Source organism: Coptis chinensis, chromosome 8, assembly GCF_015680905.1.
Source record: "Coptis chinensis isolate HL-2020 chromosome 8, ASM1568090v1, whole genome shotgun sequence".
In the NCBI taxonomy this organism is placed as follows: Eukaryota; Viridiplantae; Streptophyta; class Magnoliopsida; order Ranunculales; family Ranunculaceae; genus Coptis; species Coptis chinensis.
In genome coordinates, this window is record NC_141463.1 from 74,556,380 (window position 1) to 74,571,087 (window position 14,708).

The following is a 14,708-nucleotide window of genomic DNA, read 5'->3' on the forward strand; positions in this document are numbered from 1 at the left end:
CATGCGTAATTATAGTTATCCGTTAGATTCTCTTAGTAATACGTATCAGTGATTTATTACCGTTGGATTTTGACCCACATAAAAAAAAAATCGTGGTAGTCATTTGATAAAACATAAATTTGAATAATAGTTTACCTATGAAATAAAGCGATGAAACTCTATACATAAGTAAACTAAAACTATCTTATGTGCATATATGTTTATCAAAGTTTCTACTCTCAATCCTATGAGATATAGTGGAGTAGAGTTATTCGTTCCACTCCTAGTCCTTCCGCATGTTAATGTTCTCTTCGTATAAGTACTCTTACTTAAAGTCTAATGAGAGATTTACGAAAAGGCAACTAGACTACGATGCAACTACCCAAAAGATGCACTAGTCAACTATTAGGACAACTAAGGGAATGCTACGTTGATTCTATGATAAGGAGTTAGAGGGGAATTGATTCCACCTTAACTCGACTTAATCATATTAACGAATTTAATCGTCAGTAATCGAATTGAATCGCTTGCATGAGAACAATTGGTTCTTCCTAATCCCTAATTACACATGGCATTCCTACCAATTCATAACTAGCATGTGAACGATTAAACCCATTCTCATGGTGAACTAATCGTTTCTAGAGTGGAAAGGAAATTACGATGATTCTACGATAGTCGGAATCAAGCTTTCATCAAAGCTTCTCAACCCCCTCTAATGGAGGTTTAGCCGAGAATCATTACGCAATCATTTCCGATTACATTTAAACTAAATATGATATAAAGAATTGAAATTTACTAATCTAAATTAAACAATAATTAAAATCTAATTAATAACTAAGAATTGAATAACAAGTAATAAATGAATCAGATCTAACATAAATATAAATGACAAGAATCGAAATTTAACAACTAGCTATTTTATTAATCAAACTAATTAAGAGTAATGATTCTAAGAGTTTAATCTAAAACAAGAATTGGATTGAAATTAAACTTAATTAAAAACAATTAAATAAAAACTAGATCTAGAAGCTATTTTTATGGCTACTTTTTACTCTAACCTATCTACCATTAACAAAGAGCTAAGCTTTTGTTTTTATACATTCAGATCCAAAAATCGTGCATGGGCTTGGAGCCATGTTTTGGGCCAGAGAATCAGGCCCAAAACCCAATTCTTTCAGTCCAAAAAGGCCTCTTCAGCTACAGTTGGCTTCAACAGACTTTTCGTCCACTTCTGCTCCTCTGATTGGGTCAAGGCTTAGACCATTGGAAAGCTCTTTCCGAGCCGGTCGTTTTGAGATAAGGTAGGCCCCATTCCGAGGTCTGAGTCCAAAGATATGGCCTTCGAAAGTTCTCTGACTTTGTATCTTTGTTTTTACGCCCAGCGTCGACTTTTCAGCTTTTGGCGGGCTTTAGAAAGGCTTTGTCTTCTTGAATCTTGGCCTTTAATCACGGAACTCTTAGTAACCGACCTTTGCTCCTTTATCTCGCTAAAGTGGCACATTTCTGCACATAATGGACTTTGAAGCCTGAAATGCATAAAAACACGTGTCGGTGTTAACTCTTAATTATTACTCACATAATTGGTCTAAAAGTATGTCATTCTGGGGGTTAAAACTACAGTTTTGGGCTCTTATCAAACCACCCCCAAACAGCAATTTGCTTGTCCTCAAGCAAAATGAGAAATTAGAATAAGTGACCAAAAAATGGAGTTCTAACTACTCGTTTACTTTGAGTCGCGATTGATTGACCATATGCAACAAGGCCTTAAACCACTAGGAATTCCCTAGTGGACGAGTTATAGCCTCGTGAGAGTTTTCCAGTGAAGGTACTCACAAACTTCATCTATACTACAACGACTAAGAAATAAAGCTATTGTTTCCTTATTCATGCTCTAAATTATCTATACCTCTCATTAGCAATGCATATAGAGTAATCAAGTCGAAACCTAAGCTAATATATGCATAATAATCAATCATCTACAATAAACATATATACAATGAGTAATACTATAAAATGCCTAGCAGGTTCGTTTATGAAACTCGGAATAGCGTCCTTAAGTAGGTTCTCACAATAATAGTCAAGATACAACACTCTGATTTTTCCACTCAAGTTTATTTTACTACTCTAGTCTTGTGGGCACACTTTACCTTACAATCTCAATGACAACAAGGAAGCCGGAGTCGATCAAACACATCTGCCACTTACTATCACACTAACCTATTCCTAATTGAGCTAGAGGTCTTTATTAGGTGTTGCAGGGATTAGGAGATGGTTTAAGAAGGAAGGAAATGGATATTCAAAAGGACAAGTCTGAGATAATAGAGTCTTCATATTATGTAACTTAGAGAAAACCTTGTTATTTACTTTTGCTTCTACACTTTGTTTCCATCCTTAGCCATATTTTTTTTTTTTTTTTCTTTGGCTTTTGACTCCCTTTTATTCTATTTTTGGAGTTTTATTTATTTATATATATTTTTTTTTTTCTTGGATGGAAACTTCTTTTTTTTAAGCAACTAAACTAATTTTTGTTTTACCACAGGTTTTCTCTTCTTCTTTCTTCACTCATTCTATTCTCATACTTATTCTAGATTGGGTAAGTTGATTTTTTTTTTTTTTTTTTTTTTTGTAACAGGGTAAAGGATTTGTGGTTTATGAAAGGGCTAATGAAAGGCTCAGTGGGGTGACTAGCGGACAATAATTCATAGGTTTGAATTTCTTGCTATATCGATCCAAAGAGGGCCTAAATTCTCGCTTAGGATATGGCATAGTGATCAAGCAAGTGGACGTGTGATTTCTCTATCCGGATTTTACTTCTCCCTTGTGTCATTTCTCAAATGTTTCGCTCATATAAGGCTTTAGGCTATATTCTCACAGGATTTGTAGAATAAGTACTCTAGCCTAGATTTTAGAAACTTACTGCTAACAATCATAGATACTCATGTAATATATTTATAGATAGATGCAAAGATTATTACCTACATATTAACCTATGTTTCTAAAAATTATTCTGATGCAAAAGCTACTTGAGATTTCTAGATTGTTAAGAGCATAGAGAAGGAAAACAATACCACTATTCCTAAGTGTATAGCATGAACTTATTTATTTATATTTTTGAATTTTTTAAAATTTTAATTAGAAAACAATGCATATTAACTCTATCTATATCCTAACAGATGCCTTAATTACACGTGTTTCTATGCCCCCAAAAAGAAGCATGCTTTGTCCTCAAAGCATTGTAAATAAAGAGGGTAAGAAAAATACCATTGAAACGTGTGAAATTCAGGAACATCTGCAAAACAAAGTTAGAATGTACTAATAAAGGAAATAAAAATTGACGCAACTCTATACGAGTTCTACCCATTATGGGGTTAATAAGAATGAAATTGCTTGGGACATAAGCAGACACTAACTAGAATGAAACTTACCTTATCTCCCGCATTACTCATCATCTTCCTCATCCTCTTCTTCCATAAAGAAGTGAGGTTCCTTTGCGTCCTGCCATGCCATGATAATTTGCCAGGCTTCCCGCCATTTATCATCTATTATTGCTAACCTATTAAGAGCCACTTGGTCTGACGGGGTGTAGGGTGCAACCTGATGAGGTTGTATCCTCCACCCTTGCCAAGTCATTGCGGGAAAGATCGAATAATACTATTGGTGGGTCGTGACGCGATTAATCGGCCGTAATCCAATCCGTGAAACGTGTACAAAAAACAGGAAAGAAACATAGCATAATACGGGAAACTAGAACGGGCATAAGAAGGAACTTATGCCTCATGCTATGGGATCGAGCTAAACTAGACATCAAGGTTCGGGGAAGGTCATGACACATACGTCCCGTGGCTAAAGCAAGGAAAACGTTGCAAGTGGCATCATTCACAGAAGAAAAACGCCATTCCCCTAAAATGTTTAGCATGATCCAAAACATAACAGTTCCTATGTTCATGGACAGGCTACCAAAAGCGACGTTATAGTCCCCTTGGTTCTCGATCACGAAAATGCCCGCCCATACGACTCATGCAAAACTCATAAGTGTAGACATACATATTATCTATCCAATAGCACCATGGGTCTTGTATTTCAGCGGGCATAGCAAGTCCAAGAACAAATGCTAGCAAGAACCGGGTAATTTCCATTGGTTCATTATCAATGTTGATGGGAACACTTGTTCTCCATCCGGTCTTTCAAAGAAAATGCAGTTATCGTAAAAATAAGATGCTAGTGTTGGAGAATAAAGTGCATCAGTCTTACCATAAAGCGGCTCCCGGCCAACGATGTGATCGCTTCTCAAAAACCAAGCACCATAAGTAGTGCTTTGGAACAAATCTTCGAAAAGACTGTTCCGGTATCATGTTGGAGATGTCATCTCAAAATTACGCCTGGAATAGCTGCGAATGATCCGGATACTACCCGCAAAAAACGGAAATTTTCTGGTCCACGGAAGTCGGTCGCCGAAAGTCGCCTCGAGTAGTTGGAATTTCTAGTGTTTGGCTGGTCGGTCTTCGGCTTGAAGCGAAAAGGCCTCGACAAAAATTCAGAAAAATATGCAGGAAGCGAGTGCTTTCGGAGTTCTTGAAACTTCGAAAATGAGCCAACACGGGGAATCGTGGGAGTTGAAAGGTGAGTGATGGAGTTTAGGTGTAGTGTGAGTTGTAAGTGTAGAATGTATGAAGTTTATATAGGTTTTAAGTTGCTAAAACGGATCGGGAAGTTGCCAAAAGTATTTATGGCAGTTTCCGAAAATTCTAAAATTTTCAAACCCGAAAACGGAAACAACTCATTATCTTGATTCTAATTCAAACCTAGTATCTTTTAGGTTGAATTTATGATAGAATCTACCTATTTAATCTAGATTTCATCCTACCCTTATACTTATTCCTGGATATGCCTAAACGGCCATATTTTCACCTTGACTCCGCAATAAATTCTAACACGAGGGTTATATAAAAATCATGCTGGAATAGATAAAACCACCCCCAAACAATTTGGGAAGGTGGGATCAATATGAGACAACCACGCATAATAAAAAAATAACCACATTATATTAAAATTTTCATTCGAAAGTACATTTCACTACAAAATTCAAATTACGGAAATAAAACTTACATTAAAATAAATAACAATAATGAAACTACAAATAAACATAAAACGCCAAACGATGTTATCCCTAACTGCTCGGTGATCGGTAGCGAGAGGGCACATGGTCCGGAGATCGCCTCGGGTCTTGATGGGCCAACACCATTAGCCCTTCGGCGATAACGCCGGCTCCTCGATGGTGTGTCCTCGGAAGAGAGTCCCCGCGAGGTCGAAAATCGTGTAAGCATCTCTTCCCCGAATCGGGCGGCGAGCTTCTAGCTCTTCGGCATCCGTTCCCACCTCTCGCCCTCTCTGCGGTACGGACCTCGAAGTTATGATGTATCGTTGCTCGTTGAGTCCGGAGGTCTTCGCAGATAGTGTTGAGCTTAACGCATGCCACGATGAATCACAGCCATGCGTTACGATCCGACCGGACCCTCTCAAAGGCATCCGCGATCAAAACACGCCAAATCCTCCTCATCCTCCTCGGCATTCTGATTTCCCCGGCCTCCTCGGCATTCTCCTCTCCACCGGCCTCTTCTTCTTCTTCTTCTCTATCCTCAGCCAACCTCCACACTCGTTGGACACACTCCCCTATAGATGTGCGGGTTACGGTGTAGGGTGATGTAAGTCCTATCGATCGCTGAAATGCTCTCAACTTCAACATGATCTTGGTTATCAACACGGGGAGAGGGGCAACAGACTTCCCTACTCCCCTATCATGCTAATTCAAACTCCAAGATCTGAGAACTTCGTGCTTCGCTCTTGGAGTATCCATAAGATATGGAGGCGATTCGGGCCGATGTCGCCGACCTTCTCCTTCCCGGGGCGTTCCGACCAATCCACCGAGTCCGCAGCCACCGGGGTTGGTCCCTAAGGGAAGCTTGTCGAACACAATCACGATCTCGCATTGTAGTCCCCTCCAATAACTGTCTCGTTCATCAATGGCTCTACCCCATTATGTTGGGACTCCTGCAGGGTGACATCCAGATGGATTCTAGGCGGAATGCCTAGAATCTCAATCAACAACCCAATCGTCACTTCCTTCCTCCTCTTCGCCACCACAACAAAAATCTTAGTCCCTTCCAACTCCCTCGTATTGTAGAACCGTCTGACTAAGTCCTCGTGGTAATAGGCTTCAGTCGAGTACCACAAGCTATTCCAGTCTCGACTGATCATTTCGTCACCGTAAAACGGCGCGAAGTGGTCGCCTGTAAAAGCTTGCTCCGGCAAAATTTGGCGTTGTTGAGCCATTGGTGTTTAGAATGTAGTGGGGGTTTAAATGGGATGTGGTGGTGGGATTTAAATCGACCAACCGAAGCAACAAGGTGGTGGTGGAGTGGAGTAGTGGCGACTAAAATTTGGAGTTTTCGGTGGTTTTTGGTGATGTAAATCGGTGGAGGTTGTGGTGGGAAGCTTTTAGGTTAGATTTGAAATCGATTTGAATTGGGGGCGTAGGTTAATTTAGGTTTTTTTTTTTTTTTTTTTTTTTTTTGAAGCTTTTTGAAGCTTTTGGCGGTTATGGAAGAAGATCGCGACTGTTGGCTAAGGTAAGGGCGCGGTCGCGCTGTCGGTGGGCGCGGGTCGGGCCCAAGCCCAAATCGAAATTTTTGATTTTTTTCGATTTTTCGCGAAACTTCAAATCAAAATTGCCGCTTCGTTACCGGTCCGATTTTTGCGAATGAGATATGGAAATGATCAGGAGAGAATTTCCAATCCAATGATCCATAAAACACTCTATTCCGACTGTGGATGACATATAAGATAGTGGAAAACACCTCAAAGTGCGTGCATGACGTACGTTATGTGAACAATTGGACTCTAAAATCATGGATTATGTCAACCCGAATCGTTATACAATTAAACGGCCTAAACAACTCTAATGGGACATAAACATTCTAGGATCGGAAACATTTAACACCCCCCCAAACAAATTTTTACAACAGAGCTTAGAAAATTTGTTTTAGCAAATGGTCTTTTAAAGTCGATTTCCGAGACTTCCTATATTACTATGTTTATTCTTTAATATATATATATATATATATATATATATATATATATATATATATATATATATATATAGCCCCGCTCTTAAGCGGATGTACTTAAACGGACTTTATCTAAATATTGAAATTTCGGGAAATAAAATCCACAGTCGCTCAAAACCCAAAATCTCTCTTATTCTCTCTCCTATCTCTTTCGTTAGAACACTCCTCACTCCCACTCTCTTTCTCTTTATATCTCATGTTTTTATGTTTCTCTCATTCTCATTTTATAGCAAGTCCTAAACAAAAAAAAAGAGGCACAACACAAGTTTTGTCGTTATTGAAATTCTTTAAACTTATTCTCTCTTTCTTTCATCACATTCGTTTTCCTGATTCAGCTTGAAACTAAGAAAGTTTTTATCCATTATAGGGACTTGGAAGTATCATATCAATGTTATTTATTATTCTTTGAGAAATTGCATCAAACTTAGGGCAACTCGTGTATCAAAATCAAGAAGTTGAACCTTAGTTTTCAATAATGTTTTGGATGCCATGTGTATTTGTTTATATCAGATTTGCACGCGTATCAGTGTGCGCAGTTGGAGGCATGCTCCTCTTGTGTGGTCTATTTATACTCTACTGGGTTGACCAAGATGATGCAAGACATAGCTTTGGACATGCTGGAGGTATCTTTTATATTCAATCTTGCATTGCATTACTTTAAAGTTCTAAGAGAATAATGTATGTTAAAAACTCAGGCATGAAAGTGCTTATAATATAGAATTGATCATATAATTGACTGGATTTTCGACAGGTTTCCTTTGCCCATTTGTTCCACTCCTCCCCATTGTGTGCATTCTTGTTAATGTCTATTTAATGATAAATCTTGGGTGAGTACTTTCTATTCTCCTCCGTCGTGTGTTGTTTTAATTTATTTTCTTCTTCCTCCCTGAGATGTAGCAAAGCGTCCTTCATTTTCCATGAATGTTTTGGATTTAGTACCGTGTTGTACCCTACCGCTTAGTAAGGTCTAATCTCATGTAAACTTCTAAAACATTTCTCCTAAACTTCGGCGCACATGGATTCGTGTTTCCATCCGGATGATTATTGGAATATTTGTCTATCTATTGTATGGAAGAACCCACGCTCTTACTCATGAAATGCGGTTTATGTGACAACTTCTCGCTACCGAGGAGATCTACGAAGCTCTTCGAACATTTGGCCTAATAATATAATGAATACATTTCAGAGTGCTAAGTAATGGTAGTCACATTGTTACCAAATTTGTCATATATGAATACACATTTATATTTAGCGAGGGTTGAATGACTTCATCTTGTTTTTATAGCAATTCTTCTGGTAAGGATGTTTGAAATTATCCGCTACTCGAAAGATGTTAATTATTTTCTCGCTTTGATATATGCATTGAGATGTGTTCTACTGCAATTTATGGAATACTTGGGTTTTGTTGGCAGAATTGGGATCATCAAGGCCGCCCACATTCCCAAGTCCATTGCAACGGGTTGTTGGCCTTCTAGCAACAAGTCAAGTTCCGTGTTCCTACAGAGGTTCTTCTTCCGGGCTTCCGCCACCGCCAGCCAGCTAGCATACATCATCTTCATTATCATCCCCCCTAAGTTCAGCGAGGACCACTAGGTGCCGGTGGTCGAAGTGGGAGGTGCAAGTAACTTGCATAATCGCCTTAGAGCCGCTAGCCTAACCGTTACCTGAAGTTGCAAGATCACCACCCGCCGCACTGCTCAACTCCAAGCACCGGATCATCTTTTCCAATGATTTTCAACGGGCATAGGGGGTAAATACAAAGACATGTTGCAAGATCTAATGTCTTGAACGAATTGCCATCGATCGAATTGGAGGCCTGCTAGTCGAATGAGAGGAGCTCTATCTAGTCAGGCACTCAGGCTCAGGCTTATTCTGCTGCTCTTAGCCAATATATGGTTCAGCCAACTCAATCGATTCAAGCTGCATCACCACCACCACATACAGCGCCACCTTTTAGTGTTTCTCAGCAACTCCAGATACTCATTTCCAACAACATTAATTCCCATGGATCTTCACAACAGGCTCAAACAAGGACTGGAGGTGCTGCAGCCGGACAGGGGCTTCATCCCTAGTCATCCTCTACCTGTAGTCCTTTGTATGGATGTGCAAATTTTTGTCAGCTGTACCAATTCAGTTAACAACTTGTAAAGTTTTTGGATTTGGAGGTAGTGATTAGTCTAGTGATTGTAAGTGTTTTTTTGGTAAAGTTGGGAAAAATATTTGTTCTGTATCCTGTGCTCTATCTACATGGAGCTTTGTTTCAATGATTTGCATGATTTCTAGAATAATAGCTTCTAAGTTTCATGGCTTAATTTTTCTGGTATTACAAACACCAATAGCTTCTTAGAATTTGAAAAGATGGTGCTTATACCTACAAGGAAGAAATACAATGTTTCAGTTTGGAAGCCGAAGTTTGATGTATCGTAAAATAGTTTCTATCCAAATTTCATTGTCTAGTATGTGAAATTTGTAATTCAGATGGAATTCAATATGTGAACCAAGCAAAACCATACATTGGCTTAAGTAATCGGTTGATAATAGATATAAGAAGCCTTCTTCCTAGCTGAAGTCTTGAACAAATCTGCAATTCACTCGTCAACAACAGTCAACAGTTCGTAGACTCGAACTTTTTGAAACCGAGAATTAAAGTAGCCCGGACAAGATAGTTCATAGAAGCAACAAAGGCACAAAGCAATATGAGTATTAAGTAGCCGACAAATGACTTTATTATTTAAATTCATCAAGTATGTAACGATAAAGTATAAAGTGGTTGAAATGTTTGTAGTAAATACATTGGATTACAAAAATAAAGAAATGTTAACAAAGAAGATGTAACGTGATGAGCAGTCTGCAATCCCTTAATTCCCTTTCTTGTTTCTTCAAGATGTTAACAGCCCTCATAGAATCCGAGGCCACTTCCACCTTCAATAGTTGTAGCTTCTGACACCCTTGCAGACCAGAAGTTCGTGATATATGACAGACCTTGGACTACTAGCAAAACAGAAGGCAAAAGATAAAAAGGGAACTGAAGCACCTCTGCTCGCTTAACATTTATAACATATGATGACCTACGAAATTTACCTGGCTCAGATACTGGAGATGTTAATGGAAATTAAAAAATGTTGGATATGTTATGGAAATTAAAAAAAGAAATCCAAAATGTGACGATTGTGATAAAAGATTCAGATTACCTGGCAAGAACTTCAAACATGTCAGACAAAACATATCTTGCTTTTCTGCTCTACCTCCTAACCAAACAACTGAAATGCTTGTAGGTGTTCACTTGTGCAGAAAACTACAAATGCCAAATAATAAACACTGTTAAAGACAGATATAAAAAACTGGTTGCCTCCGACAGTAATAATTTTTCCTAACTGAGAGTTGGGCCTCCTTCAGAGTAAAGTTCGTAATCAATGATCACTTGAAAATTGAAATGGTATCAAAGTTTGATGTCAGGACTCAGGAACCATTATGAGGAGGGCATAAGGGAAGTAGGGAACCCCATCTCTATATCCATTTTCTTTCAAATTGCCGATGCTCAAACCTCAAGTAGGTCATGAAACACAGTGCAAACAAGTTAATATAACAGGATGATAAATATGACAGGCTTAAAAATATATCTTTAATGAAAAAAAACTAATAGATCATGATTTTTCTTCATTCAAATGTGATGAAAGAAAGAGAGAATCAGTTTAAAGAATTTCAGTAACGACAAAACTTGTGTTGTGCCTCTCTCTTTTTGTTTAGGACTTGCTATAAGAGAGTGCTAGGAGGGAGAGGAGTGTTCTAACGAAAGAGATGGGAGAGAGAATAAAAGAGAGAAAGACCGAGAGAGAGATTTTGGGTTTTGAGAGACCGTGGATTTTATTTCGCGAGATTTCAATATTTAGATAAAGTCCGTTTAAGTACATCCGCTTAAGAGCTGGTCAGATATATATATATATATATATATATATATATATATATATATATATATATATATATATATATATACATATATATATATATATATAATTTTAAAAAGAAAACAATAAACAAGAAAGACATAATTCACCCCATAGAGAAACATGACTCAAAAAAAAACGAGAAAACATGCAAGAGTGGAAAATGTGAATTATGTCAAACGTGGACTTAGGATCCGGTACTTACAGCCACACACACTCCATAGGGAGGGCCGGTTACCTTAATGGTGCACTCACCAATATATGGAAATGAAAGAAAATGCACCAAACACAAAAAAGTTGAGTCATTTATAGTCGATACTTTCGAGACTTTATCTAAACGTATGTATGAACATGCAGTTTACCATATATCAACAACCGAAATAGTTGTGGATCATTCCATAAATAAATATCACAGAAAACATATCCAAACACAATCAAGCACCAAGATTTCCTATGACGCAACCTAGTAAAATGAGAGCGAAGTCGGATAACCCTATTACGTAACCTAGCATGCACCTTCTTTTTCATTTTTGAATGAGTGGGTGTTCTAGTAAATAAGTGTGGAAAAGTGAATGGTTGTGGAGAATATGGTGGATATGGATAAGTTGTAGAAAGACAGCCTGTAAACAATGAGGATGTGGTTTTAGCACAAAACTCATTCATTGTGTGTGTAGGGACTGTCTCAAGTCTGAAAATGAAGGTGTCAAATGGGTTGTCCTTCTGAAGTATTTGTTTACTAGGTGGATTTAAAAAATTATGGAGCACAGGAGAAACAAAAGGATCGAGTGCAAACTCGAGATTCCTTTCAAAGGGTGGAAGGAGGGAAGTCGAGGTGGATGTTGTGCAAAGTAGTTCTTGATAGGGTGAATCATCACCTGCTCTAAGAAACTCATCGAATTGCTCATCTAGATTGGTCATATCCTCGTTACTATGATAGTCCTCTACATCTTTGAGAAAGTCATCTATCTCATCCTCATCCGTAATATGTGTATCGACTAGTGTAGGGATGGAAATGTTGAGTCTGAACTTCCAAAGGAAAGAAATTTGGGCATATGATTATCCGAACGTGTTGTTGAAATAATCTGGAGCAAAGCTCGATCATGCTAACCTCTCCATCCATAGATCTAATCGGGTAACTGTGGTTTGTTTTAAAAACATTAACTTCAACAGCAAGATGGCCAAAAGACATGGACATTGAACCATCACGGCAATTAATGAGCGCATTGGCAGTTGCCAGAAAAGGACACCCTAAGATGATCGGAACAGAGTCGTTAATCGACTTCTCGTGATCGAGGATGACAAAATCAGCGGATAGTAAAAATCTTGAATTTTTACCGAAACATTTTCGACGACACCCTTAGGATACTTAATAGACCGATCAGCTAATTGCAACGTCATTTTAGTGGGTTGCATCTCGTCTAGACCTATTTGTCTATACAAATAAAACGGGAGTACGTTAACACTAGCCCCCAGGTCTAATAACGCGGTCGTCATATAGGAATCTCCTAAGGTGCATTGTACAGTAGGACAACCAGGGTCCTTGTACTTAACAATTCCATTATGTTCAGATAAAGTTGGGAATTGTTCTGTTAAAAAGGCGTCTTTTGGTATATTGGTCTTACGCCTAGTAGTACATAATTCCTTAAGAAACTTAGCATAGTGTGGTAGCTTTTTTATAGCTTCGAGGAAGGGAAAGTTTATAGTTAGATTCTTGAAAACATCCCTAATCTCCTCATAATTTGTATCCCTAGTTAACACGGCTAATTTTTGTGGAAACGGGCGGTTTCTATTTATATTTAGCAATGGTATTACCCGGATGTTTAACCGTGGCTTCCTCGCTTTTAGGTTGTGTTATAACGGTACCTCTACAAAGGGTAGGCTCTTCAGTTTCTATTTCGGTATCTAGTAATATAGCGGTGTAGGGCTATCTTGGGGGGTAACTATAGGCATAGTTACTTTGTTATCAACCACTCTGCCGTAATCGGAGAGTGGTGATGGCCTTTAGCTCACCTACATTTTCATGTTCCTTACTAGTATTATCGGTTACCTCAAAGGCTGTATTTGTTGTGTTAGGATTAGGTATTTCGTGACTTGGAAACACACCTTTGGGTTGGGCTTTATTTTGAGCCAACCGTTGGGTTAAATTATTAACGGATTGTAGAAATTTGTTGGTTAGATTGAGCCATGGTTTGGAAAAGTTTTTGGCTCACTTGTATGAAGGTGTCAAGACGATCCGGTTGTGTGGGTGTAGTAGTCACGGGTGGTGTGGATCGAACTATTTCACATGAATTATTTATGGGTGGATTTTGATAGTTATTATTTACCCGAAATGATATACCTATATTAGCGTTATAATTATTATAATTACCTTGACTTTGTGCTTGACCTTGTCGAGGTTGCACTTAGTTGTTATAATTATTAAAATTACCCCGACCCTCGCCCTTGTCGTAGGGGGCTTGGTTAAAAAGGCGCGTAGGCCTAACATATTGATTATTGTACCCTTGAGGTGTGACGTTTTGGTTATTTCTCCAACCGAAGTTGGGATTTTGTCTCCAAAGGGCGTTAGTTCACTATTAATGGAACAAGCCCGTTCATAGGCAATAGGGCGATTAATGTGAGTCGGGATGCTTTCGTGGCTCCAAATGAAACTACATGGATTTGAATTTACATTCATGACGGGATTGGCTTTTGTTGTACAGAAATGGCCTCTACCTTTTTGTGAGGGATTCAATTAGAGTTTTAAGCTTAGGATCTGATTTAACCTCAAACATCTTGGTAGCCTTAACTCTTGAAGAAGAACTAGCGAGGCGGAGTAATTGTCACTACCCCCAATTATTATTACGCTTTAGTCCGATCTTCCAAAATTTATATGCCTCGAGGCTCCTTTACTTAAGAAACTACCCCATTCATTATGTTTAGGACTTCTTTATGGTGGTGCGAAGTCCTTTGAAAAAGGCAACGAACTAACGTGTCTTTCGCTAAATTATGATGTGGACACTCTATAAGGAGATCGGTGAAACGATTCCAAGCCTCAAAAATGATTCATGAGGATTTTGTCGAAAAGAAATGAATCTTGGAAAGCATCTCATCCGTCTTTAGGGGTGGGTAAAATGTTCCATAAACAAACAACAAGTTTAACCCACGAGTCCACGTGAATTAGGGCGTTTAGGCGCTTAACCAAGACGCCTTTATCGGCTAAGGTGAAAGGGAATACCCAAAGTTTAATTTGTTCCGCACCAACCGTAGGATGGTGGAATGTTGTTAGGACTTGTTCAATCCTACGCGATGTGCGATAAGGTTTTTCATGGTCTAATCCATGAAAAGCGGGTAACAAATTAAAATATTTGGGGGATTCGAAATCCCCAATCGGGTCTACTAGAACGATGCAAGATTTGGGGCTATCGCCAAGGCTTTGTAGAAGTCGAGAGAGAGTCTCTTCTTCGCCGGGCATTGTGTCGTGATGTGTGTGAAATAGTAGCTAGAGGTGTAGTGGGTGGTATACTAGATAGACTTGTTTGTTGACGTTGTTGTGTAATTACGCTTACGTTTTTTGTTCGCCGCACCTTAATCTCATACAAGGCTAAAACCAAACTTAGCTAAACACATCAACACTCCAAACAATTCTGATATACTAGTATAAACCTCAAACAGAGATCGCGAG

General features: G+C 38.6%; 1 long non-coding RNA gene and 1 pseudogene across 1 annotated transcript; one reads left to right on the forward strand and one right to left on the reverse strand.

Moving 5' to 3' along the window:
- Positions 1-9,953: 9,953 nt before the first annotated feature.
- On the reverse strand, positions 9,954-10,598 carry LOC147482990 (uncharacterized). Its single transcript, XR_015203667.1, has 3 exons — positions 10,479-10,598; positions 10,295-10,398; positions 9,954-10,094 (listed from the first exon to the last, which is right to left on the reverse strand). It is a non-coding gene; the product is annotated as an uncharacterized LOC147482990 (long non-coding RNA).
- A 3,429-nt stretch (positions 10,599-14,027) lies between these two features.
- Positions 14,028-14,121, forward strand: LOC147482991 (small nucleolar RNA R71; annotated as a pseudogene).
- Positions 14,122-14,708: the final 587 nt, after the last annotated feature.